Source organism: Convolutriloba macropyga, chromosome 2 (assembly GCF_964194025.1).
Source record: "Convolutriloba macropyga chromosome 2, txConMacr16.3, whole genome shotgun sequence".
NCBI classification, from domain to species: domain Eukaryota; kingdom Metazoa; phylum Xenacoelomorpha; order Acoela; family Convolutidae; genus Convolutriloba; species Convolutriloba macropyga.
Genome location: NC_134469.1, coordinates 48,415,884 through 48,421,278, shown reverse-complemented (window position 1 = coordinate 48,421,278; position 5,395 = coordinate 48,415,884).

Here is a 5,395-nt window from a genome sequence, read left to right as displayed (position 1 = left end):
TAAATTCGCCGTATCCGAAGGGGTCAAATTGAGCAATATCACTACAGGAGAAGACCTCTTCACGAAAGCAAGCGAACTACCAATTCTAAAAGACTTCTCTTTGAACGACAACCAAAATATACGGAGGATTAAAAACCCAAATCTGACCACAAAATTGTATAACATCAGGAACAATCAGCTGGACATTTACGCTAATGTACCATATGCGGCTATAACTGTTTTTCCTTCAACTAATGAACAGAACGAAATTACGAGAGAATCCCTAATTTCGGAAAATACGAGATTCAGACAGGAATTCTTCATCAAAGAGACGGAATTGCAGGAAATGCAATTGAAATTCGGAAGTCTGCATATGAGCAATACAGAGAAAGGAAAAACAACAAGTGATGACTACTGGAGAAGGCAGTACCTTCTAACAAAACATTTACAAAAAACAGTAGAAAGCAAGCTGAAGCAAATTAACAAAGCATTTGCTCAGAAGCATCTTGAAATAACGTCGGCTAACAAAAAGCTAGGAATGGCAAACAAGGAATTAGTTGAACAGGTCAAACAACTGAACTGCAAGTTAGAGAAAGAAAAAAGGAAGAGGCAAAAACAAAAAAAACTAATAAAGTCACTGATCTCTAAGCACGAGAAGACCCCAGAGTCATGGGATGACAGTCAAGATGTACAAGAAGTCCCTTTAATTGAGGACGATGACAGTCCGGTACCAAGCCCGGTCATTTTGCCACCAGAATTTTTTAATTAATATAAGCACAACATTATCGCCCTCTGCGATTGATTTTATAGCTCAACATTATCGCCCTTTGCGATTGATTTTATAACTCAACATTATCGCCCTTTGCGATTGATTTTACAACCCAACAATATCGCCCTTTGCGATTGATTTTTTAACCCAACATTATCGCCCTTTGCGACTGATTTGATGTTACGACGCCATCAGACCTCGTGATTAATCAACTCTTACAACCTGTCGCAACCAACCAACATTTGTCACCTCCAACTCAAATAACTGCCACCATCTCAACTCAATCAACGAAATCTTGAACAGAACTCACAATTTACCTGACTTTCATTTAAAACTTTTGTATGATGTAGATAAATTTATTAAATTTGTTTCTTACTAAAAATCGGGGTGAGCTGTAGTATTACGAAAGCCGTTACAAATGAACGGATAATTAATCCCGCATTAGAGCGAACGTATTTAGGCGCTAATCAAACATTCCTTAGCCACGTGCTAAATAAACTAACCCTTGTTAACACTACCAGTACACGAGTATTTAAACAACTCAGTTCGACCTATTTAAATAACACAACTTTAGGCCTGGATCTCCTCGCTTATATCCAGGATAGAAAATGCACATTGTTGAGCGTAGGCGGCCTGTAAAACCACAGTTTCTTTTGATTTAAATTACTTCTGTTTTTGACAGTTGCAATGCAGATCTTTCCCCCCAAGTTGAATAAAGATGAAGCAGATTGCTTCAGGTGAAAAGACAAAAGAGTCTCAAAAAAAGCTCCCAAGAAAACCATAATTGTTGCGGTTTTAGAAAAGGGGAAAAGCAGAAAACATGCGCCTACGAAATCAGTAATTGATGCTCTCAGCTTTTCAGATTTTTATTATTTTTTTGGAGTTTAAATAATTATTCCTTGAGATAAAAAAGAGTTAATTCTTTTGCCTTCTCGGCCAATAGGAAAATTAAGAAGCACCTCACTATGAACGTGAGTTTGTGATTCGCTCCCTATCGGCCCAAACTGAACTGAGATTAAATTGTAAATTCTCTCAGCGAAGTGGGACGGATTAAAATCAGAGAGACAGAAACTACAACCAGAAATCAGCAGCAGACAACTGCTTTCAATTTTTGATATCTAACTTTCAATTCTAAAAAATATTGCAGATATATTCCAACCAGAAAATATTCGACTATTTTAAAAGTATTTTGTGTGAACAGAACTACCACCAGATTAACCAGAAGAACTGATCGATCGCTAGCCAGCTCATCTCGATTTCACCACAACGTAACTGGTAATTATTAAGCTGTAATTTTATATTTACTCTTTTATAAATTTAACACTTTCAGCCCGCCAACTATTTTAAATTGAGACTTATAGCACAGACAGGTCTTAGGCATATATCTTTGCCTTCGATTTGTTATATCTTTTGTCAAGTTTGACTGGCATACATAAAGAGATCACGTATTGTGAGATCTGTAATAGCCCAGCCAAATTTGATACTATATTAGTCATTTGGAAAGAGTTACATTTAGTTTGGAAATTAGTGAGTTGTGGCAGAAAAAATAGTGATGAAAGGTTGTCACAAGTTTCCGCGCTAACCACATAAACACGCTTTGTGAATATATATATATATATATATATATATATATATATATATATATATATATATACCCCATTTAGGAAAAAAAATTAACTGAATTAGTCTAGAGTAAGTCGTTTCCACACACGCTTAAAACTCTAATTTCTAAAATCAAAACATGGCTCGTGAAAATTCCCGACAACTTTGATCATGCCTGCTAGAGTTTTTGGACATTGACCACGTAATGAGGAAAAAAAATAACGAATCATTTATGAAATTGTCAAACCGAGATGACAAATGAGAGACAATTTGTCTTACAAACTCTTTAAGATAGTCGTCAAGTAGTGATGACTCCAGGCTTATCGAGTCACCGGAAACCACAAAATGTTCAAAAAATCAGACGATATTTAATTAAAAACAGGAAAAATACTTGGAAAAAAGACGTAAAAACCACTTTTGATTAAAAAAAAAGCTGTTTGGTTTTTAACTTTAATTAAAAGTTGCTAATTGGACAGTGCAAAATTTACTGAGGCCTATGATACTTTTTTAATGTCATACCGTTAATGTCAAAGGTGGACAGGATAAGAGACCGGATACTCGGTGAATTAGGAAACCGTTAAAATTCAGGGAGGACTTTTATCTTGCATTGCACACAGTTCACAATTTGTCAGAGAAACCACAATTCTTTGAAGTTTCATATAGAATTTTCAATGCAATCAAATGTGTATAAGCATATAACTAATACAAGGAGGCTCGTTAATGCGCGTTCGCACATGAAGTTCCGACCAGAGGTGATCTACAATTTTGTCTTAATTGTCAACCAAATGAAGAGATAACCAAAAATAGATGTTTGAGTTTTAAAAAATCGTTTCACACCCAAAATATTAAATGAAGTACATAATGTCATGCCTCATTACAGCACTCATGAGATCTGCCAATAAAAAGACTACGAAAAAAAAAACAAAAAAATAAGCAAAACTAAAAAATTAACGACAATTACTGAATATCTAAATGTAAAAGCCCCTAGTAAACAACGTCAAAATGCAATCAGATAAAAACTTAACTGCACAAATTTTCTTTTATATTAACTATACAGCAGATTAGATTTTCCCTAATAAGACTAGGTAACAAGTAAAAAGAAAAAATATTGAGGCAAAATTCAAAAAAAATCTATCAACATTTTTTAAACCCATTAATTTCAAACGTCTAAAAAATCATTAGCTTTTAAAAAAATAATTCTCTATAAATTTACTACAAAGTCATTTAAAACTGATAGGATCTGTCTTTGGTTAGACTAAGCCATAGAAACGGACTAAAGGTACAGAAAAGATCAAGAAGCTACAAACAATCTGCGGAAACACAAATTGTTGAAGCCATTAAAATCGTTAGCTATTATCTAAATTTTATTTTTTTTATTTCACTTGTTATCAAAGATCATTGAGCTAAGTTATTATTGAGTGACAAATTAAGTTCACTTGGGCCTCCTTTGAAAATAATTGGGCTTTGCTATTACGCGAATATGGTAAAAAAGAAAAAAAAACAAAAATATTGACCACTAACAAAACATTTATGAAAACACATATTGTCCTACAAATGAAACACATTTTACGACATACTGTCAACAATAAATTTAATTTTTGAATTACAAGGAGCTTGATAGAAACTCTCAATTGTGACAAGAAGTTAAAATTTGACGAAAAGAACAGCACAAACTCTACCAAAAAACTATGCAAAAACAAAAAACGAAAAAAGAAAAACTAAATTTGAAAACGAATAAAATCATAAATTTTATGACTACTCCCTATGAACTCTAGTAATGTTATTCATTCAATCCTCAATTAGAAGATTATGAGACCTTCCGGCATTTTACGACTACGTAAAGTATTAAAAAACGGCAAATTCCAAAAAAAATGAGACAAAAGTCTCGAAACCCTTAGAAAATGAAATTTTCAGGAAAAGGAATCTGATTACAATTAATTTTTGACAGCAATAGGATTCTTTTTTCTTTAACTATAAGACTTCAAAAAATCTACAAATATGAACAAATACTTTAAAACCACGAAATCTTTGAGAAAACACGTAGTATCAACAACATTAAAATCAATAGATTTCAACGGACGTCAGCAAACACGCTATGTTATGCCTAGATGCATATAAATTGCTTTGTTTTTGACCAGTCGTCAATAAGACATCGGAATAATTCTTATGACTATGAAAACAATAACAAATACAGGCAAAACCCAAAAATTCATTAGAGAAGTGCGAGAAAAAAGTGTCGAAGCCACTTAATCCACAGGTTTTTCTCTGAAAACGTTATCCAGAATTCTTGTACCGTCCTGTCCGAGCCAGCGGAAACTATCAATAATAAGTTAATGTAATAATATTCCAAAAGAAAACAAAATTATGAAAAAAGAGTACAAAAACTAAAAACTTTAAATGAAAACACGTCGCATCGAAGTCTTAAAGCTAATAATTGAGCTAACCAGAGTAATTTTGGTTGCAATAGAAAAGACCGGGGTACTATCATCACTGAAACTGACTTAGAGTTGAAAACAATAAGTTTAAGATCGGCTAATGTTCAAGAAAGGAATTTTCCAATTTTTAAGTCTTAACAACCATTAGCTGTTCACTCAAAGCACTATATAGGTTCCTTTAATGATCATTAGGAAGAATTTTGCACATTTAGTCAACGTGTCTGTGGCATAGGACTTCAAAAAACTGGTAAAATCTCAAAGAGAATATCTAAATTTCATTAAAAATTTCGAACACTCAGAGTCGAAGCCAAAAAAAATATGAGCGGTTCCTTGAAAGACATTTTTCTGTTCAGTGGGCATCATTGGACTGTAAGTGAGGTTTGTCATTAATAGAACCTAGATATGAAGGTGACTATTAACTTAGTGACTTAAAAAACAATGAAATATAAAAAATTTTCTAAAAAGAAACAGCTCTCAAATGGAATTCGAATGAGACCAGAACTAGTCTTTTTAATCGCCTTTTGTCTATTAGGAACGCCAAATTGATACGTTTTAAAGCGTCAAAGATAATTTTGAGTTTAAATATTCATAGAAAAAATGTTAATTTGAA